Source organism: Leptinotarsa decemlineata, unplaced genomic scaffold, assembly GCF_025532065.1.
Source record: "Leptinotarsa decemlineata unplaced genomic scaffold, Ldec_3_MD MMD2_tig00078422_RagTag_RagTag, whole genome shotgun sequence".
Lineage (NCBI taxonomy): Eukaryota > Metazoa > Arthropoda > Insecta > Coleoptera > Chrysomelidae > Leptinotarsa > Leptinotarsa decemlineata.
In genome coordinates, this window is record NW_027412747.1 from 14,100,678 (window position 1) to 14,125,494 (window position 24,817).

The 24,817-nt window shown below is 33.9% G+C and overlaps 1 pseudogene; it reads left to right on the forward strand.

Annotated features, from left to right (window-relative positions):
• Positions 1-2,014: 2,014 nt before the first annotated feature.
• LOC141487381 (PTB domain-containing adapter protein ced-6-like) lies at positions 2,015-22,134 on the forward strand (annotated as a pseudogene).
• Positions 22,135-24,817: the final 2,683 nt, after the last annotated feature.

A 24,817-nucleotide genomic window follows, 5' to 3' on the forward strand; every position in this document is an offset into this window, starting at 1 on the left:
ATTCCACCAGGAAGTTTCCAGGAAACTTGACGAACTCTTCGACGATCGTTGGTTCAGGCGTTTAGGGCCGTGGGATTGGCCACCGAGATTACCCAATCGCACGCCACTTGACTTTTTTTATGGGGTGTTTTAAAAGAAAGGGTATACAGTACTCCAGTGCCTACCAAAGAAGAATTTCGACGGCGAATAGTGCGGAGTATTGAAGATCTGGATCCCCAGGAAATTGAAAAAGCAACCACAAGTCGCGTATAAAAAAACATTTTAAAGTGTTTAGAATGTAATGAACAGCATTTATTGTGAAAATGTGATATTTTGTTTACAATTTTGTTATTTTGAATCATCCTATTCTGTTATTGTCTGTACTTTCACATGTTTTGGCCCACAAAATCTTACTTTTTACCTAGAAATGACTGATTTTTGGTACAGTTGTTCCCTGGAAACTTTGAGCCATAGTTAAGGAAATTATTTTGTACCTTACAAACTTCCTCTCGTTCATTGGTGTTAATTCAGGATACATTTGGTTGAATTTTTTACACGTTCTGACAATGATTTGATCACTTTGTTCATCTGTATAATAAATAATTTCATAAGATCTTCGTTTGAATAATCGATATTTGCATTCATTTTGGAAGATGATTCGAAACACCGTCGATAACTCTTTGTAAATTACTTATAAAAGTAACCGAACTGCTATAAGCTTGATAATTCCACTGCTATCTAAATCCAAATTCCAAAAAAAAAATTATGTTTCTAGAAGAAGCGACTTTATTGAGAAAACTTGACGATTTAGGTATAGGGACATGATATATCATCTTGAAGCATTTTTCACCATCTTTCAATTTACCGAGTAATTAAACAGGGGGTTTCAATTGAAAAAATGAACTTTTGACTACTTTTATGCACAATGGAAATAATAGTAATTTTAGCACGCCCTCTATGATATGGAGTCGATTTCTTGTTTTTATTTGAATATTTCGAGTTTGTCCAAACTATCATCAAAATATCAACTTTTCATGAAATGAGAGTACTATGTACTTAATTTCAATTAAGGCTATGTTTTGGACCATATTTAGCACAGTTATAGGACATTATTAACAAAAAAGTATTAAAATACCAGAGCGATTCCAAAAATGTATTAATATACGGGGTGTTCCATCAAAAAAAATAAAGTTGCTAGGACTTTTTGATGGAAGTGGAACGCCGCAATGCTGAAAATATTTTAGATCGATAGAACAGGTAAGGAAATGTGAGATATGGTAAATATGGAGAGAATATGGTAAACTATTATTTCTGAATTCAGTCACCAGGTATAATTGAAGCCTTTTTTATTCGTTAAATGGTCACGCTGTATAATCTGATGTTTGACAGTTATGATTCTGTCTGGTGACATGTCAAAAGGGCGATAAGTCATATCTTCGTTAATAATAGTCTCGTATCGTGGCGTGCGGCACATGAAATGAAGGGGGTGGGAGTGCATAATTAACCTAAGAATATACAAAGATGGTGGCGTACCAAAAAGGCATTAAGCGTGCGCAAGATGGAAAATTTTAAAATTTATATGGAAAATTTGATTTTCAACTTTCAACATATCTTTACGTTTCATTAAAAAATAAGCACATTTTCAAGAAGATTTTCAAAAGCTGGCATATTGTTTGGAAAAAATTATAAAGAAATCACAATGACTTGAACAACTTGAATATACATTGCATTTATTTTTTGAAATATGATATAGCATTCACCATATATTATATTGTATAGTCGATTTAAAAAGTGCTTTTACATTACATTAGCGCAGCGCAATTGTTTTTTTCCTGGGAAGCAGCCAGTAGTAGTGTTAACATCAAATATTCAGAAAGAAACTTTTCAATCACTCAGTTTAATTTTTCCACAAGTTGTCAAATTGAATATAAACTTTCAAATTTGATAAAAATTATCCTCAATTTCCCTCTCATCATAGAATTCTCAATATATGTGTCATATTTCGTCATCATTGTGCATTCAAATTTGAATCATAAATAATTTTTCAGGCATAGAAGTAGTCAAAGAAGGTATACGTAAGTTAAGGTTTAGCCAACAGTTGAAGAAAAGTGAGAGCGGTGCCAAAACAAGGAAGGTGGAGCTTACCATTAGCGTTGATGGGGTAGCCATACAAGAACCTAGGACACACAATATATTACATCAATTCCCTTTGCACAGGATATCGTATTGTGCCGACGACAAAGGAGAGAAAAAGTTTTTCTCTTTCATAGCGAAACAGCCCAATCAAGGTGAGTGAAGAGTTCAGTTTTTTTTCCTAATAAATCAGCAGTGACAATACAATATCTAGGACTTTTTTCTTCAGTCGCCGGTGGATATCAATAATTTATATAAATGATCTCTGCAATTCCGTATAAATGTTTCTTATTTGATTATACCACCTTGGTTTTCACCCATAAGCAGGTAGATGAGTTGAAAACGTTATCTGACAAAGTCTAAGAAAGAGCTGTGGAATGATTGAAAACAAACTCAAGCTACATAGTAGGTTTGTTCTGGTTTTACGAAATTCTGGTTCTAGGACATCAGGATAATGCGCTGTTGATATAGAACGTTCTGATTTATTGTGGATAATTTCTGATTGATGAATCCTCTGTTCTGGTTTCGACTGCGAAATGATCCTAAACTGTCTTGAACCGTCCTGAATCGTTCTTGCTCTCGAGGCCGAACTGTTGAAAACTGTTCCCGTTGCTCATGCGCATTCATGTGGAAATTTGTTTGGGCTATTGTCCAGAATGTTTTTTATTTATTTGATTTAAAGAATTGAGGATTGAGGTTACATAATATTTTTCTGGAAAGAGAGGCTAGATGGACTGCATACAGACTTGTGCACATTGCTAATTGCACAAATCAATTCAATGCAGAGTGCAACAGACTGTTGGTTGACATTGGAAGTCACAGCATTCTGGAAATGACCTCTGGCTTCATGCCTCCAACTGTCAACTACGAACTGCCTTATAAAGTATTATTCCCGAGTAGAGAGGACTGGATCCTGCGGGAGAAGGAAATATCAAGAGCGGATAGCTGTTGGTTCACAGATGGATCAAAAACACCTTCCGGTTCTGGTGCAGGTGTTTTCAGTCGCAGACCCAGGGCAGAGTTATCTACCTGCCTAGGAACTTATGCGACTGTATTTTAAGCGGAAATTTACGCTATTGAATTGTGTGCGGAGAGATTGGATAAATCCAACCTCACTCACAAGTCAATAAAAATATTCTCGGACAGTCAAGCGGCGTTGGAAGCTCTTGGCTCCCACCGAGCAACGTCCAAATTGGTAGCAAACTGCCAAAAAAGACTCTCCTCGATAGGAAGACTAAACAGATTGTCTCTGGTCTGGATTCCTGGCCATACTGGCCTGGAAGGCAATGAAGCTGCTGACTCTTTTGCGAAGGAGGGTGCTGCAAGCGGCTTCATTGGACCAGAACCTGTCATTGGCATCGCTTTGGGCTTTGCCAAACAAACACTTCACACCTGGATGGCAAGAAGAGTTATGGACTTCTGGCAGAATCTTCCAGGATTGGCTCACTCCAAGACGTTTATTCACCCTTCGAAGCTTGATTCCAAACAGTTGTTGAACTACAGTAGGGTTGAACTACGATATCTAACAAGCCTTCTTACAGATCGCTGTCTTTTGAATCATCACATGCAGAGACTTGGACTGTCGGAAGACAGTGTGTGTCGCCTCTGTCTGGAAAATGATGAAACTACAGAGCATATACTTTGTTCCTGCATCGCTGGGGACCGAATCAGGTTTCTTGAGTTCGGCAGATCCGCACTCTCTCCATCTGACCTGAAAAACCACTCACCATACAAACTAATCGGCTTCGTTAAGAAGCTGGGTTTATTTGGCCGAGTGTGAAAAGGTGTGAGCCACAATAAACCCTTATGGGTTGCGGTGGAGGGTCGAATAGACCCACTCAATTTAGACCTACCTACCTACACATTCTGCATTGATGTGTATTCCCTAGCCTCATAATATGGAGGTGATTCCTTAGTTGACAGTGGCGAGTCAGAAACCCTACTGTTGAGCGTAGGTTTTTCCTGGTCATCGCCAGATATTTCTTTGGCGCCATCTCTGTGTGGCATATATCTAATGTCCCTGTATTTACAATTTTAATTTTTCTTGGAACTTATTATGTCTTTTAGACCATCTTTCAATATCTGTACGGGCCTTCGAAACATCCTTATTTTCTTTCAATCTAAAACTGTATTTTGCAATGCAACAACTTTGTCTATTTGCCAATCTAATTCTTTTTTCTTGTTTCGACGGGTACTCAAAACAAAATTTCTGACCCACCCCTTTGATTTAATTTTCTATTTTTCACAGAGTATCCAGGCTATTACTTGATTTCCACTTGATTTCCATAACAAAATTCGAAACGGAATTGATAACGGTCGAACACCAATAGGGCTTTTCTGTCATCTAAGTAGGGCCTTTGACTGCGTTCCTCATGAGGCTTTACTTAAAAAACTCTGGCTGGTAGGAATTAGGGTACAGCGGCAAAATTGTTTACCTCACACCTGTCAGATAGGAGTCAATTTGTTCAAATATCTCATAACGAACCAGATGGGTCAATAAGTAGGTATCGCTCAGGACACGTAAGGAAGGAAGTAGGTGTTCCGCAAGGTAGCGTACTAGCCCCAATACTGTTTGCACTATACACTGCTGATCTAGTTGAATATATACCAGACTACAATATAACTGTGTACGCTGATGATTCAGCCTTTATAGTGGACCGAGAATGCATCGAGGCCATTGAAGATGACTGCAGCACATTATTAGGGAAACTAGGGGAGTGGTTCTCCGCCAACAGACTGTTTCTCAATTTGGAAAAAACCGAATTTGTGATCTTCCATACCAGGCAACGAGCTATCGATAAACACGTTTCAGTAAAACTAGACAATATCTACATCAACCAAAATATGCATGTGAAATTTTTAGGAATGACTTTAGGAGATACGCTTCATTGGCATGAACATTTAACTAGTATGATAAAGAAAATAAACAGAAAAATATATCAAATTCGTTGTATTCGAAACACTGTTGATAAGGATTGCTTGAGAAATTTCTATTTTGCCGAAAATTCAGTCAGCCTTTGTCTACGGCATATTACTGTGGGGAGCAATGCCGGTCTATTCCTATCCCAGAAAGGAGCGATAAGAACTATAATGGAAAAGCCTAAAAAACCTCATGCAAATCCCCATTCGCAGAATTGAATGTCCTCCATTAACATGTCTCTATCTATTGGAAATAGTATGTCATATCTACAGAATAAGAAACGCACTTCCAAAATACTATGATGTACACACATATCAGACTAGGTCTAAAAACCTGATCTATCCCAGAGCTTACAGTCTTGATCTGGTGTCACGGGGACCAAATTCGATAGGCATAAAAGTATACAATAAGCTGCCAGAGAACATCAGGAATGAGACTACATTCTTCAGATTCCGAAGTGCCATGATAAAATTCTTACACATAAATCTATTTTATGATTTAAATGAATTTCTTGATATGAAATAATACTCTGACCACTGTATATATGTGTTAATTATTTTTGAACTTTTTTACTTGTTAAGTTGTTTGTAATGTAACTTTATAATTGACATGTTCTATGCCCAACAGGGCCTATGAATGAAATAAATGATTCTGATTCTGACTTTTCAAACCTGCGTAGTTTAATCTCTCTATTTTTGTTATTGTAGATTGATTTTTCAATTCATAGACTAAATCAAAATGAGTTTAAACATTTTTTTACTTCACATTAACTAAATGTTTTCTACGATTGTTCGAAATTCTCTGAAACTGTTGAGTATGTGAAAAGTGATCAAATCAACGACGTGAATGTATAAATACTGATCTGATACCAATTCGAAACTATTGTTTTTGTTGTTTTAGTATTAAATAAAATTCCTCTCGATTGATGCATGCCATGAATAATGCTAAACAATTCCTTGATTACTCAAATTGATTGCACGTGTTTGAATATCAATGCCACTACAAAATCACTTCTGTAATTATCTGAATCCATGGCATCTTATAAACTGTTTTTTTGTCTTGACTTTGGCCTGTTTGATAATATCTGAACCCAAATGTTCCCTTCCAATCCTCTACTAGAATTTTGTTCAAAAATTGTTCTATCCAAAAACTTCTTTCGAATAAACCCTTCTCTCTCTACACTAATAGTTTTTTTGGGGGTCATCAGCATCGACTGCGTTGGTCATTAGCCTCGTGTCCTGGATAGGCAATGTTAATAACTTCCCGAGCATCATGGCTATTCGCAGTCCATCAGTCATGTAACGTTGCATTAATAGTTATACGTAATTCAATATTTCCATGTTTTGGAAGAACAATTTTTTTTATTTGTTAGTATTAGGTTACACAAGTCGATTATTTCAGACAGCATAAAAATTGGGTGTTCGGGATACGATGAAGTCGACGAAGGCCGTTTTTGCCTGGTCCTGATTGGCGAAGGTTCTATTGCTGAGAAAGTTATCGAAGTGCTCGAAAAGATGGTAATCGGTTGAGGTTCTATCGGTGATAAAGTTATCGAAGTGCTTCAAAAGGTGGTGGTCGGTTGGCGAGAGGTCTGGGTAGTATGGTGGGTGAGGCAGAACTTTGACGCTCATTTCGTTTTATTTTCAGACGGTGATTTGTGACGTGCGGACGGGCTTTGTCGTGGAGCAGGATCGAATCTGTTCTATTTATCAGTGCCGGTTGCTGCTGACGCAATTTTTGATACATTTCGTTGATTTCCCCACAATAGAACTCTGCTGTAGTGATTTGGCCGGCTGTAGAAAGTGCCTGAGTGTCTCATCGGTTTCCAAACACTCTCTTTAACGTCTCCTGCTGTTGTAGAGGAATCACTTTTTATCATACTTGACGATCCGACCCAAAAAAGGATAATTTTGGTTCCTCAAAAACCGCGTGGGAACTGAAGCCCAGCATCATCCCACGGACCGTTTGTGATGCCAAATGTCTGTTTAATTTTTTGGGCTGTTTCGGCAGCTCTTTGGTTCAATTTGAAACCGTGGAGAATTCACATCCTAAATGACTAAATCGCCTAACGACATCACATAGTAATAAGCTGAAAAGAGGCAAAATATTGAAATTTGGAGAAAAATTTACACACATCAATGTCTTAAGTACAACATTGTCTATCGATCAGTATAAACCACGTCACAGTGTAATAAATATTTTTTGATATATGGAGCTACAAAAACGCATGACATCAAAACGGACAAGACTTGAAAGAACCTGAAACAATTGTCGCAGCGTCATCAGTTGGACTAGTGTACGTATTTCTCCATGTGTACTGATAGTAGAATGACCCTGATGAATATCAGAAATTCCCCTACAGGATGATGCCCTCCAACAACTCCCATCCAGAGTTCTGTTATCTGTTCTCCTGATCAAAGAGTTGAACTTGATCAACCTTGATGATAAAAATAACGTTCATTTGATACAAATAATGGAGAGTAACAATATTAACTGAGATACTCACATAAAAAGTTAATAATTCATACATACATGAAGAAGTTGGTATTGGTTAATATAACAATGAAACCTCAATACACATGCATACATATAACATATACAATGAATATATAATATACACACCTACACATACACACATATATGCACATGCCCAGGTTTTTTCATCTCAACCATTTTTCATGTCAATGAGTTTGTTTATTGAAATCTCCTAATATTTTCTCAGGGATGTTTTAAAATAGGTTTTTATTAGAATATTCATAAATTCGTGTAAAAAGATATCGACAGATGACAGATAATTTAGATTTCTTTGATTTAGATTTCATATATGGAAATCATTTGAGGTTTGAGAAACGTCAATTATATACTGGTTTTTATATAGAAAGGATGCAGCACTATAGAAATAGATTTGTCTCATTTCAAATTCACCAATTGTCTCATATAATTTTTCTGTAGAATATCTGTAAAGTTTCTGTAGAATCATCTTGAAATATTGTTTCAATTTTTTCATTTTTCAATTAAGAAATTGTTTGAGTATAATATTTCCTTCAATATTGTAAACATTTTTATACTTCAAGTTGACTAAATGTGTTTGTTCTACTGGTGTTTTGAAAATTGCTGAAACTGTTGAATATGTAAAAATTTAATTGACTTGATAATACCAATTCGACTTGTTGTTTTAACATTGAATAAAATTCCTTTCGATTTATTCATGTCATGAGTAATGCTAAACAATTTCTTGATTACTTAAATTATCTGCACGTATTAAATATGAATGCTGTCCTAAAATATCTTCTGTAACAATTGGAACCCATAAGAAAAAATATTCTTTTGTCTTTATCGACCTTCTTGGGTATTTTCATCTTCCACAATAAGCGTATATTCTCATATCTGGAGACAAGTGTATCTCAAACAGCTCCTTAGAAATGGATCGTACTTGGCTACCCGCCTTGAAGAAATATATGGATAGTGGCAACATAGCAACATACTAATATCAGAGAACACCTTATACTATATCGAATGTTTCAGGAGTCAATCTACAACATTGACACAATTCACATTTCAAAACTCCTTTGACATCTGTCGAAGAAGTTGAAAAATAAAAAAATCAGCGAAAGAAAAACTTAGTGTTAACTTGAATTTTGTCCATTTTTGAAGAGGGGGCAGATTTTAGCTTCCGAAACGTCATGATAAGTATTGTACGAGGGTGGTTCCAGAAGTACACAGCCTGAACAAGAGATGGCGGTAGTTATTTGAAAAATATCGCTGTATTAGAAAGTGCACATTCTATAAAGAATATGTTTCAAGTTTGAAGACACTGCGTTGCTTAGTATTTATTTGGCAACCATCAAAAGCGAACGTTTTCGGTGAATTTGTGAAAATGGAGAAAATTGGTCATCGTTATGTGGTACAATACTTTTATTTGAAAGGCATCATTCCAACGAATATAAAAGCCGAACTAGATTCTACTCTTCGTTTATAACAGTAAAATATTGAGTAGCAGCATTCAAACGAATCCGTACGAGCTGCCAAGACGAGCATTACAGTGGTCGACCAAATGAGGTGATGACTTCAAAAACGGTGAAGAAAATCCACAAAGCGGTACTGAATGATCGTCGACTGAAAGTGCGCGAGAGCTAGCAGACTTAGTAAATAGGCATTTCAAAAAGTGCAGTACATCCGTATATTATTTGAAAATTTGGACATGAGAAAGCTGTATGTAAGCTCGAGCAGAAAACAGTGTCGTAAAGATGTTTCAATTGAGTGTTTAGCGAAGTTTCACAGCAACAAAGCAGAATGCTTGCGTCGTTTCATAACCATGGATGGAACATGGGTCCATCTTACACCCGAGGTACAAGAACCATCAAAACAGTGGAATCAACAGGGAGAAGCGGCTCCAACGAAGAAGAAGGCTGTTTCATCTGCAGTCAACGTCATGGCATTGGTTTTTTGGAGTGCGCGTGGGATAATTTTCATTGACTATCTTAAAAAAGGTAAAAAACCACAGTAGAATAATACAACCAGTAGGCTGTCTTACCACTTGATCCGCCCGAGTTGTCGGGGACCTTCAACCGCTCTTAGAATGAGATTCGCGTTCAGTGCTGTAGTATCAAAGGATTTGACAGTACCACGGACATCGGATTAGTTATAATAAACGGTCGGAAATTGATATTGTGTTTAGTTTATTCGCTGTTGTTATTATTGTTTTTAGTTTTTGTAGTTGATTATAAGTAATTTACCACAAAACATTCTATAATAACCTTAAATTTCCTTTTTATATGAGCGCACCCCTATGGTGAAAGAACGAAATTGGCTCCACACTTCGTTTCGATGTCACCGAGATATTTGTGAATTTATGAATGAAAGTAGTGGGAGTGGACTTACTGGTTGATTTTTACTATGGTGAAACTATCAACGACTAATATTAAGCGAACTTATTGCAACGTTCGAGTGAAGAAATAGAGCAAAAACGGCCGCATTTTGCTAAGAAAAATTGTAGATTCATCAAGACAATGCACCAGCTCACAAATTCATTATTGCAATGACCAATTCCAACGAATTAGAGTTTGAATTGCAACCTCATGCATCCTATTTGCCAGATTTAGCCTCCTCAGGTTATTTTCTGTTCCAAAACTTGAAAAAATGGCTCAGTGGTCAAAGACTTTACAACGATGAAGAACAATGGCTATTTTGATAAAAAAACAGTTCTTATTATGAAAACGGTATCAAATCAAAATCAAAATCAATTTATTCATCACTGTAAACTCCAATACAATTGCAAGAAAAAAAAGAAAAACAATGTATAGAGTCTGTTGGACTTGTCAGAAAATAGGATTAGATTAAAAATTATAAACATAATATATGTGTATACACACTTTAAATAATTAAACATAGGCTCAGTACATACATCTATACAAATATTATACATACTAAACATATAAATTCTACATATTTAAGAATTCTTCTGTGGAGTAAAATGCCATATTTAACAAATAGTCTGATAATAAAGATTTTATGTTCTTGAACTTTCTTATATGACCAAAAATGTCTATAACTTTATTATAGAATCTTATCTGTTAATAATGATTAGAATTTTGACCCACTGTCAGTCTAGAGAACAATTGATGAAGATGATTGCTATTCCTAGTGTTAGAACCATGTATTTCGTTATTTCTTACCAATGTTTTATTTGCCATATCTAATACTAACAAATATATATAAAGAGATGGTAGTGTCATGATGCCTAATTCAATAAAATAAGGCCTACACGATTCTCTGGGATGTATTCCTTTCATGCAACGTATCACCCTTTTTTGAAGAATGAAAGCATTATTTAAGTGTGCCGATGATCCCCAGAATATTATGCCATAAGATAATATTGACTGAACCAGCCCAAAATATGCCAATTTTAAGACACTGATCGAAACCGTATTCTTTAGTTGTCTAATTAAGAAACATGCCGAGCTCAGTCTACCTACTATGTTATTAATATGTATCTCCCATGTCAACTTGCTATCCAGTGTTATTCCTAAGAATTTCACTGAGTTCAGTTCATGTAAGGAATGTCCATTCAATCTCATCAGATTACTATAATCGTGACGAATATTTTTCGGTAAGAAAGTCATAAAAACACTTTTATGACTTAATGAACGTCGCGTCGCTGGGAAAGGCGTATAGGGCTGTAAGGGGATTACGTTGAAAAATAAATACATTTTTTTCCAAAATTTTTGTGTTTTTTTTTGTTGGGTCGGATACTTCTGGAACTACCCTCGTATAATTTTTCAGCTCTTTATTAAATTATAAACAAAATTATTAAATACGACAAATAGAACTTTTCTCTCTGTGAAACATACTTTGAATTCACACAGTAACTCATCGGAGTAAACTAATAAGTTTCTACATGTGTATACAGTTCTTCATTACAATTTTCATATTTTTCAAATTGTGGGAAGTGAAAATACCCAAAGAAGGTCAATAAAAACTGATTTTCCTTCACAAAAAAATTACTTGTTCGATTATTTTTTGTAGTATTTATTAAATCAAAATTCAAATTATTGTCCTATTTAAATATTTTTAGTATATATTCTCACAACTCTTATCACTCCCACATAGTTTTTGTTTCCTTTTTTCATTATTGTTTTGTGCGTGAGTTACTTTTCTGCTTTTAAATTCACTATCTGGTATGATTTGTTTCTGTTCCTTATATATATATTTTTTATACCCATTTATTCCTGCACGATAGATATATATATTCCAATAATTTCATGTTTTTCTAGTTGATAATGATGCAGAGGAAACCCACGAATGCTTCGTCTTCATCTCCGACAAACTGGCGGAAGAAATAACGCTAACAATCGGCCAAGCTTTCGAGTTGGCCTACAAAAGATTTTTGGAAACTTCTGGAAAGGATCTTGAATCTCAGCGCAGGGCCATGATCACCCAGCAGAAAATAAAAAGACTGGAACAAGAAAACAACATCTACAAACAGAGGTTGTTGGATATTTCGAATATAACCAATGTCAAACAAGAGTTAGAGCAGTATTTGCGAAAAAAATGAGCTGAAGAACATTTTGGAAATTAAGTCTTCGAATGGTGAAAGTATTGTTAAGTCTCCTGTTCAGAGGAATGGCAGTATAAAAGAACTTTTAGATCTGACTTCAGATAAACACTAGTAATGGAAATGGTAAGTAGACACTACAGTGGTCCAATTCACAATATATTGTTTTCACAAGTTAGATATATTTGAAAAGTCCAGTGCGAAATTGATGAAGATATTGGAGAGTTATGGCAAAAGATGTATAATAGTTGAATTGAAGGGGTTATATTTTTGGGAGTGATTAATTTTTGGGAAAGAAATGATATCTGATTTTATTCCATATTGAATGTTTGGAATACAAACTGAGTAGAGAAAAGTATTTTCTGTATAATTCAGTGTTCATGTAAAAGTATTTGTTTCGAAAGAATTTTTTTCTTTCGTGTAATTCAATGTTTATATGAAAGTAGCTGTTTCAGGAGAGCTTTCTTCCAGTTTGTGACTGAAAGTTGCTTCTTTGTATGATCTACACATCCATGTATAGAGTTACTTATTTTCAAATTAAATACTTCCTTTCTTTGGAAGGTTCCCATATTTTTCTATATCAAGATGGAGTAGTAGAAAGCCAAAAAACTTACTTTCCCAAAAAAAGGTATACCATAAAACTGAATTTCATCTTTTTTAACAAAGAGAAAACAAATAGTTACGCTTCAGTTTCAATATAATAGCCAAATTAAAACCATACGCTCGGATAGTGGGAAAATCGAAATGGACGTTCCACAGGGATCGATCTTTGGTCCAATTCTACTAATTTTGTATGTGAATCATATTAATGCGATAATTGGACTTTTCATTTTTTCTGTCCTCTACGGATAATGAATACCTACAAACGAAATGTATTGGAACAATTCATACAGTTTCATCTTTTCTCAATAGTAGGAACCTATTTTTCAACATTCAAAAACTCAGATATTAAGATTTCACTGTCACCAAAGAAATATTGATGATTTTGAAGTCAAAATTGGTGAAATTACAATGCAGAGTACACATGCAGAGGTTAGGTTTTTGGGTGTCTCTCTGGATGAACATCTCTCTTGGAAATTTCATTGCCAACAATTATCTTTCAAACTGAAGTATTTAAAATATCTCTTTATTAATTTACGATCTGTTCTAGAAGTGAAACAGACGGTGAATGTTTATTATGCGCAAGTCGAATCAAGACTCAGATTTGGCATTTGCCTATGGGGCAATGCATCAGGTGCAAAAGATATTTTCATTGCAAAAACGAATTTTGAGATGTATTGCGAGAGTTTTTCTCACAGAGAATCGTGTAGGTGTTGTTTTGACGCTTCCATGTATCTTCATTTTCGAAACGTGTGTACATTTGCATTTGCAATTTGCAAAAAGAAAAATAAATTCATGTGCTCTTGATCATTTTGGCCTCAAAATATCAACAATCATCCAGAAGAATTGAAGTATATAAATAAATTGTCTTCATTTAAACATGAGTTGAAGAACTTTTTAATGGAAAAATGTTTTTATGATATATGTGATTTTATAAAATTCGTTACCTATATTTGATCAACTAAGTATGATGTAAATTTCAGTGTAAGTGTATTTTAACCTTTTTATTTTTCTGTTTTGATGAAAATTTTTATTTTATTTCAATGGTTTGATTTACCTGCCAATTGATAATTCCAATACATGTAAGCCATGTCGAAAAATGGAAATATAATATTGATTGATTGTGAAATTTGAAAGAATGTGTAAAAATACTTTTAAATAAAAATTTCGGAAACAACACAATTGTTTGAAGAATAACGACCTTATAAGAAGTGGTGAAGGCGGCTTTCCCTTCAAAAGGGACAAGGGATGAGAATCCCTGCAAAATTCTTCATCAATAAATGGGATGTAGTTTATCTTTGAGAAAATAAAGAAGGAATTCAAATAACTCATGAGATTCCTTTCTTCAACTTATTTTGTTCATTTTGAGATATATGGTTTTCATTTGTGCATTTGATTTTTCACTCAGTTATGAGTGCTCAAAATACCAAATAATACCTTTCATTTCGACGTATCTCAACAATAATTCACTATTTCTAGTTAAGGGTCTCAGAAATTTGATTTTGGTTTTCTCTAACATAGTTTTTGCACTGTGTATCTCATTTTGAGAGAATTATGAAAGGGACAGATGAAATCGTTATTATTTCAGCTCCGCCAGTACCACCAAGAACGTTCGACTACACACCTGCTGTTGGAACTAAGCTAGAAGGCTTACTTTTCAATGAGCTGGACCCAGATGATGATTTCAATCCAAGATCGTATGAAAATAACCACCTCGAAGTTCAAGTTTCGAATAATAATGGAACAGAATCCAATCCACCATTGAGTAAGTTTATTTGTTATGTTATCTGTCTAAAATAAACTTGAGCATTTATCAATCACGAAGCAATAATAAATTCAACAGTATTCCGGAAAATCTCTAAATATATTGCAAAACTCATCCGCTCGTATAATTTAGGAATTTTTCGGAAGTTCAATTATTATTATCCCAATTCACGAAGGTGGTGCAACTACTGATTCCTGAACGTTTAGCTATCATGATCTTCTTGAAGTTCTTGTTATGTGTTACCTATTTTCAGAAGTAGCCTGGTGAAAGAGTGTATTGTTACTCACCTGTGAATTTTATAAATAAATGTTAAACGTACAATGACGAGTGAGCAGGTGCAGTATCGTGATACAAAAGCCATGAATTATTTTCCCACAAAACCGGAATTTGTCTCGTATTGCTTCTCGCAATCGGCGCATGAGTTCAAGATAATACTCTTCATTGACCATACGACCATGTGGCAAGATCTGATGCACTACCCATGATTCGTCACCAGTTATGACCCTTTTAAGCAAATCTGGATCGCTATTGACGTCATTCAACAAATCGTGAGCAATGCTCATGCAACGGTTTTGTTGATCAAAATTTAGCAATTTTGGAACGAAGTTTGCTGCAACACCTTACCGAAAAAATTGCATGGCATGAGTCAACCCTTATGCCCACATCCTCAGGAACTTCTCTGATAGTGATTCGACCATTCTCCATAACAATTTTCTTCACTTTTTAAACGTTTTTATCGATTGTTGATGTGCTGGGGCGTCCACGACGAACGTCGTCATTCACGTCTTCTTGAATTTCTATGAAAAGCTTGTCCCACTTGTATATATTTTTCTGACTCACGGTACAATGACTGTATGCCACTGTCAAATTTCAAGTGTTTTTGAGCACTTAATTCCATTTTTCACACAAAATTTAATGCAAATTCTTTGATCCATTTTTCTCAATAGCAGAAAATCGCCCAACATGTGAAACACTTGTAACTTTTATGCCTTTCACCAACAAACTAATAATGCTAAACACCTGAAACTGTGAACATATGTTCGAGGCGAATGTACCAACATAAACAAATAAAAGTCATTGCTAAGCAAATGTACATAGCCCGCAAAATTTCAACATATACCTCGTTTCTTGAACAGATCTGATCGTTGAACTGACATTACGTTTCAAATTATATTGTTTCTAACTAAAAACAACATTCAAAACATGTACTCGGGAGGTTAAAACCAGTGTACCCCACCAGAAATTTGTTATTCAGAAAGTAATTGATATTTTTCACCTAATAATAAATTTTGTCACACTTAATATATAAGCCAGCTTTGTGAAATATATATATATATATATATATATATATATATATTATATATATATATATATATATATATATATATATATATATATATATATATATATCTTCAGTATAATTCAGTGTTCATATAGAAGTATTTGTTTCGAAAAGATTTTTTTTCTTTCGTGTAATTCAATGTTTATATGAAAGTAGCTGTTTCAGGAGGACTTTCTTTCAGTTTGTTTCTGAAAGTTACTTCTTTGCATGATCTACACATCCATGTATAGAGTTACTTATTTTCAAATTGATTACTTCCTTCCTTTCTTTGGAAGATTCCCTCATCTTTTTTTTTATCAAGATGGAGTGGTAGAAAGCCAAAAACTTTCTTTCTCAAAAATAGTTAGTATTGTTGAATACTTTTCGTGAGCAGTCAATCCTGACTGCTCTGGATTGAATGATTCCGTGTAGACTATCTTGTGTTTGTAGATCTTTTGCTGGAAAAATCCCCACTTGTTTACTATGTAGTAAATGTTCAAGAGGTAGCAAAAACATATGTGATTTTCTGGAACTTCAACTAGCGTTTCCTAATATGACTGATAACCAGTCCGTGCAAAGCTTATTGTTAAATCATCTGAAAATGGAACTTTTAACGGGTGATTATTGACTGTATTGCCAAACATGCCCCAAACTGACTGACTATTATAAGAAAACAAGTATAGCTGAGGCACAAGTCAATCTAATAATAACATTGATGATCTTCAAACATGACTCAACCTCTGACGGAAGCACCAAACTCTTACGAAGGTTCGAAATAGATGAACACTTCAAACTAGCAGACCACTATTATAATCTTCATGCAGTAAATTCTCGCTGTGGTTCTGCGTTGAATCTGGTCATTATTATGCATTGGTCAAACTCGAAACGGACTGGTTTAAGTTTGATGATAGTCATGTCACTAAGTGTTCTGGCGATTTCTTGAATTTATTGAAGTCTCTGGAGACACCCTACATTTTTGTTTTATGAAAGAAAGAGCATTGGCAGATCAAGATCTTCAGATGATGTAATGTTGCAGGTTTTTCCGGGTTTTCCTGCAGCTGAAAAAGCGAATGAGCCATTGGAATTCATGATTTGTAATACTTTCTTCTTTAATATATACTGACAGATGTATACTATTTAGTTTTACAAGTTTTGACTTTCATAAATTGAGTCTCTGTTTTCTTGAAACATTTTTTACTTTTCCATAATTCCTCTCAAGAAAGTTGAGAATAATAATAATATTTATTCGCCAATTGTGATACATAACGTATATATGGTAAGTCGAAAATGATTAATTAAATAAAATAAAAACCAAAAAAAGAACAATCAAGTTTTACAATACGTCACTTACGAATAAAAAAAAATTAAAATTTGCATATACAAAGATATATGAATCGAAGGGGTTATATTTTCAGGAGTGATTCATTTTTTGGGAAAGAAAGTTTTTTTTATATCAGATGGAGTAGTAGAAAGCCAAAAACTTTCTTTCCCAAAAAACAAAGATATACATATACACATGTGAAATAATAAATAAAAATGTGGCAATTTTGCTTGCCGCAGTCATATATATAAAATAAAACGGAATCACCAATCAGAATACTGAAACAATAAGTGAACTATCACAGCGATTAAAAAATCTAACTATTCTTCCGTGAAAATATCTTCTAAATATTCCTTATGGCTCAAGTAACATTTGTCCAGTAATAAGTTTTTAACTTTCTTACTGAACATAGTTTCAGAATTTAAACTCTTTGTAGAAATATGATGGAATTGGCTGATACTTGATGAAAATCCATAACGTATTCAAAAAACATTTTATTGTGAGATTCTTCACTAAACGATTTTACTAAAATACAATACGTGTTTCATTCAATGGCTTTTTTGGGCGTGTCTTCACTTTGTAGAAACTGGCAGTCTGTTATGAAAGTTGATGGCATTGTATAATAGAGATTTTTTTTAAATGGTCACTCTTACGCGAAGAGATCCTCAGAGCAATGGCATGGCGAGTATCCCAACCGTGAATGCTCAAGTTTATAATGTACAAGTCAATGTTTCTATGCACAAAAATTACACATTTCATTATATATATTGCGGGTGCAGTCAGCAAGCATTCTCTTTCAAAAATAGGTCAACAGCTTTCTCGATACCCCAGATTGAAAATCAATCTTATCAGTCGTTTCTGAGAGATGAAAACTCTAGTTTAGTAAATCAAATTAATTTTTTCAGTTGCACCCCCTCCAAAAGCTCCAAGACGTATTAACTTGAATATATCCAATGATAACAATGAATCGATAAGCAAGGCTGGACAAGATTTATTTGGGAACAAACCATTTAGCCCCAATGCTGATTCAACAATTTCTACAAGCAGGTGAGAATTGTTTTCATTTCATTTATAAGAACAATAGTGGTGGCAATATATCTTCCTTGTGGACACCAACTGACTTGGATGAACTATCCCTTAAAGGAATTGAAAACCCCTGTTATCATTTATTTTGCGGTTTAAGTAAATGTCGTCGTAACATACTGAAATTATACAAATATCCGGTAGTACAAGCAATGCTATGATTGGGTTATCAGATATAAACCTTCTTCGAATCATTATATCTGAAAATGAATTGGGATGAAGCAATTACAGCAGTTTACTTTGATTTCGCTTGAACTTTTAACTGTGTTGAGTCGCTTGTGCAGAAATTATTCATAATGACTCTTGGGAGCCTGTACTTGATGTTTATTTTACTTCAAAATTCAGGATATTTCATTTTATTACAAAAGTTTCGTCTGCTTTTATGAGTCTACTAATTGTAATGTCTCAGTGAACACTCATTTGTGATTTTACCATTTCTGGAAATTTTCAGTTCCAGTACATTTAACAAGTTCTCAAATTTGTGTTCAGACATTCTTAGAAAATCATAAAACGGTGATGGCCCTTTTATTCATTCCTATGTCATTATTTATAAAATCTACCATAATTATATCTGTTCCATAATCTGTTTGTCTTTTTAACAATGATCTCGTCTAGCATTTTGTTTTTTTTTTCGCATTTGTTTTCTTTGCTCAAAAGATTCGATTATGAAAAAATTGCAGTCCATTATGAAAACATAGTCTAGAGATTTTTGTTATGTTTGGTGGGATTCAAGTATCATGTTTGTTTTTCAGAACTAAAACAAGTTTTTTGTTTATGAACAATATTTCTAGTTTTTCTTACTCTTTGATTGTCCGAGAGAGTTTATATTCATATTTCGAAAATATTTCAAAACAACACAAGAAAATTCAAATAGAATGGAAAAAATGATTGTGATTATTGTTTCAGTTTGAATAGCGGTAAAATTTTGGATCCCTTTGAAATGGGAGACTTTGCCACAACACCTACGTCCCAAGATATTGAGAATGCAATTGGCTTATTGGACAGGAGGTTAATGGAAATGAAGGTATTTTACTTTTTGCCAGCACTTTATTCATCGAAGTAGTCATCGTAAGAATTTACATACAGAGCGGAAGTAAACAGTCCCCCTCTTGACTTTTTAACGGGAGACGATTTCAACATCAAACAAATTTATGTAAAAAGGCATCATTTTCAGTACTTCCTGATGAGAAAGGCAACGATATTGATTCACTCGTCTCCGCGAGGGCACTACCAACTTTTATTTTCAATAGAAAGGTGAATTTGTAATGAGTTTGATGGGTAATTTAGTTTTCGTTCTAACACTGTTCCACTTTCCAAAATCAGATCGCTCGTTCCTGAGTAATTATCAAACAGTAATCATAAGAAACTGCAAACAAATGATAATATCTAAATTTCAAGAAAATATTCATTCAAACCTCACTCAAATAATCCCAATAAGTATTTACCATTAACTTCCTGCAAATAAAGGAGTATGTGTACAAATTTATTTCTTGCATTATGTTTACACTTTCTAGATAAAGGAAAATATGTTGTGTCTCTTATGTTCGATTTCTAAAATGCTTTTGACGTCCTTAACATAGAATTAATATCAGAAATATAGTTTTCTTATTATCAGAGGTGTCTTGTTAAAATGGTTTGTCTTATCTTTCCCACAGAAGTATTCTCATCAAAGTAGAACAACGGCTTTTGAATGAATGCACTACTTCTGTTGATGTTCTCCAAGGATCTGTCTTGTGCCCTTAATTTTTTTCCTTTTTGTAAACGATATTCTCAATCATATTACCACAGGACAAGTAACAATTTTTGCTGATGACACAACAGTTACACTCTATGGAGAAACCCTTAAAGAATTGTACAGTAATATAGAAACAGTTCAGTGAAATGAAACAATGGTGCCAAAAAAATCGACATATTTCAAATACTGATAAGACAGCCTTCATAAATTTCCATATGAGAAAGCCAGTTACAAAAACCTTCCATTAAAATCTAATATTTAGTGACAGCATCAAGTTACTCGGGACATGCCTTAACTCAGAACTTAGCTCCTCCTACCACAAAGACTTTGTAAACAACTCAATAAAGCATAGAATGCAATTCTCAGATGAAACCAATTTTGGACCAAGAGGGATTGTTGAATTTATACTATGCGTTTGTATTTAGCCATATCTGGATGAAAAAGAGTTTTCATTTCTCAAAAAAAGAATAATTAGACTATTATTTAATTTGGAATACAGGGAGTCATGTAGGACTGTCCTGTCTCTATTCTACCCTTTCATTCTATTTTCATTTCAAAATTTTTTTGAAAACTTTTTTGAAAAGCGACATTTCTGACTTCAACGTGTTAGGAAGTCATCATGACTAACCATCAAGAAGTTCTATATTGGAAATACCAAACATAAAACTGCAACATTTAAAAAGTTACATTTCATAATTGCATATTTCTTTATAACAACTTGCCAAAATGTGCAAATACGTATAATATAGTTTTCTTTTTTTACCTATATTCTGAAATTTTTTTTAATGTTTATTTATGTAACGTGAAATTCTTATATTCTCATGGCTGTCAGCGACTTTTTTGACCTGCCAATTGTACTCTGTATGTAGGATGGCAAATAAATACTACTATTACTAATACTATGAAATGTTTCCAGGATAATATAGTTGCGGGCACCTCTTTTTATATCCACGAGTGCTGAAATGAACTAAAGTTCAATATCGTACATTTCAGATGTGACATATCCCTCAAAAACATCTAGAGGTGTCATATCAGGTGATCTAGTGGGTCATTCTGAAGGATCATGTCTACCTATCTACTGGTTTGAAAAATTAACAAACCAAATTGAGTTTACAGTAAGATGAGCTACCTTTCCATTGTGATAGGCTGGTTAGAAAGCATCTAGATGACAGTTATGCAAAGCGGTGGATAGCCAAGCATGGTCCCTTAGAGTGGCCCACTAGATCACTTGATATGACATCTCTGAGAGATTTGTTGATTTTTTTAAATGTTGATGTGTTTTTCGTGAGAGTTATTTGATCATAATTACTTATTTTGCAATATGTTACTAGCAAACGCCTGATCCGATTTCCAAAAGTAAAACAATGTTGGATAGAGATGTAAATTATCTATCAAATGAGATATCACAAGATCCCTTTTCCATTTGAAAAAAAAAGTTGCTAACGCAGAGTGATGCAAACACTATTGTCTTTGTATAGGGAGGGAGGTCTACTTACTTCTGCACTAATTTGATCACATTTTGATCATTGACAGCTTGCCCAGCAACCTGAATAACCTGGAATAGTCAGGAAAAATATAAATTCATGAAATGTTAGCAAATTACGTGCCTAATACTCGAAACCAACTATATGAACTTTTGTTTTCATGTTTCAACGTACCTTTTGAATTATCAAACTATTTGGTATAGATACCGGAAATAGAAGAAATCAATCAGGGAAAATCTGTACGAGTCACAGAATTCGATTACTGAAAACAAGGAAGAATATTATGTTTGTTGGCATTTCCGTTATGAAAACTTACCTTTTCCTAGCAAATTTATATTCTTATTGGAGTACACTTAGTATTCTTATCATATCATATTTTTTTATTATATAAACCAAATTTTTTATCTATTTCAGACCGGATTCAGTCGTGGCATCAGCTTTGGTAATGATGATTTCTCATTGGAGAGTCTGGATCCTTTGAAAAACTGATGGGTGCCTCTCGTCTGATCTGCGAATAGTCAAATTTATTGCAATATTTGGTCTTGTCTTTGATGTGACAATAAACTTCGTGATTTTTTAACTAGGTCAAAATATAATGTATTGTTATATTTTTATACATAAATTGTAATCGTTAAGGTAATCTATTTTCATTCAAGTATTATATTTCAGATTATTATTCTACTTTATTTTGTTATGTATATTATATATTTTCGATTTCTCAATAAACCTATTTTTTGCACTAGTGAACTTTTGCTCAAGGATTTTTTTATTACTTCAGTAATAATGTCTGGTGACAGGGTGTAATTTCTACTATTTAGTCGAAGAGATGTAGTAAAAATAATTTATACTCTCTGAAAGAGCGTACATGAAGACTGGCGTACTTCAAGACTTAATACTGGGCCCGCTCTCCTTTTTGGTGTATGTCAATGATTTGCCAGATGTCAAAATATCTGAACATTTCACACTGTAGTCCCATGACACCATCATAATGTGGCACAGTTCGGATTTAGTCTTCAAATAAATCAATTTATAATGATGTCAATGTAATTAGAGAATAGTGTAACTCAAATGAGTTTCACTAGAATAATCAATTAAGAACAAACGTCATACAAAATTCCTGGGTTTACACATTGATAGCAGACCGAATTTTGATATAAACATATTGAGGCTCTCGAAAGTAAACTGGCATCATCAGACGTTGACTAACCAAGGTCTTTCATTGAAGTGTTTTTGCCTTAGAGAAGTGCCTGGGTGGCTCATCAGAACCACTGTTCTGAACGTCTCCTGTTGTCATAGAGGATCCACTTTTCATCACACGTGACGATCTGACCTAAAAAATATCGTTTTGGGTGTGCAAAAGCAAAGAACAGACCTCGAAACGTGACAGTTTCTGTTGATCGTTCAAATCGTAGGGTACCCACTTTTTTAGCCTTTTGACCTTTCCAATACGTTTTAAACTATCAGAAACCGCATGGCAGTTGAAGCCCAGTTCTTACGCCATCCCACGTACTGTTTGTGATGGATCAGTCTCCACCAAGGTCTTCAAATCCTCGTTCTTGGATTACTCTGGGTCGACCACTTTGGGGCTCATCTTCGAAGCTAAAATCTCCTGAACGAAATTTCGCAAACCAATCGCACAACATCATAATATAAGCTGAAGAGGCAAAAAATTTTAATTTGGAAAAAAATTTTACAGCATCAATGTAAAGAGTATTAAAATTCTCTATCGATTAGTATACACCACGACCTCTAATATTAAAAAACAGGTAGTTTTAGCATAGGAAACAGTAACAGGTAGAGTTACGTAATACTAACCGGTAGTAGTTCGGTACTACTAACAGGTAATAGTTAGGCCACTAGCATATGAAAACACAAATATAGTAGTAAAATTTGTCATAATCATCTGAGGACGTAACTTGGTTAGAGAAACACGTTTGAGACACCGTAATTTTTTCTGGTGCTTGGAAAATGTTTTCAATAGATTCATTTCACGCCAGAGGTTCCAATAGAAACTATCAAATGCTTTTTCAATTCACCTTAAGTTACAATTTGTCATATTTTTCAATTGTATTTGGTTAGTTCATGATATAATTTTATTCATAATGAATCAATTTGTTCTGAATTGTTTAGTTTTCAACTAATGACAAAAATTATTTGGGATTTTCACTTGCTATCGTCCAACCCGTGTTAGGAATCACACGTCAAAAGGTAAGACCTTGTTAATCCCTAGCTCACACAAGTTTCGACTTCTGAGGTTGTCGTTCGTAGGGGTGCGACAGCTGTGTTTAACAGATTTTAAACAGATTTTTTAAATTAGTTATTATGTGTGAATGAATGAAAATGCAAATTTCCAATGATAATAATAAATAAATAAATATTCAATAATCTGATTGACAGTAATAATAATGTTCATGGACAATTAATCATATTCATCCCTACTATTAATCTATACATTTGCTGGTTGACTAAGTTTTGAAATCATTCTGCTAATAATTTGTCATTTCTCAAAACTTCAAAATTTTAAGTGTCACAAAATATGTTAAAAATTACAGTTTTTCTAATATCAGTTTATGTCCTCTACATACAATGCCCAAGTAAGTAAAAATCATCTCATATAATCATCTCATATATCTTAATAAAATATTGTTTACGGTACAGTATATGGTATATTTATTCATTCAGCTTATCAAGAAATCATATTCAACTCAAAATGAATCAAATACAAAAATCTGTACATTTATAAACAATATTATTGAACGAAACTCATTCTTGTGGGGGAGATCGGAGTTTTGAAGAAATAAAATGAAATATAAATGAACAATAGTATTCATTGCAGTAGATTAAGTTTTCAGTTTTTTGTTGTAGGGTTGTATAAGAGTTGTAGTTGTTGATTCTACATAAACCGGAATACATTTTTGAGTGAAGCTTTTCATAATTCGAAGTTGCAAAAGATTCTATTATCTAGTACGGAAATCTATATTTGTTTAATTAAACATTTCTCCTAGATCCGGAAGCTAACGATAGTACCTATGAAGTTCCTTGTAATGCCAAATATCCATTTGGCGATGAGCAACAATTTCAATTGTGACGTATTAGACAATAGCACTAAAAATATTCATTGCACTGATGGAAAGATTTGAACGATATTCATGGAAAATGTCCTCCTTCCACTGCAACAAATGAAAGTGTATGGTGAGTTCTTCTGAGAATAGATTATTTTTGGTTCATGCTTTTGGAAAGAGGTTTGCACCTGCAGAACAGATATAGGTTGAAAAAACGAATATAAGTTACTTTATATACGAACTATTCAAGCATAGTGCAAAGTTTTAAAGAGAAGATATTAAAATATTACCCAAGCTGTGCATTTCATATTGTACTATATTCAATTAAGTATGCTTATTTTACTGAAATGAACTATCTAC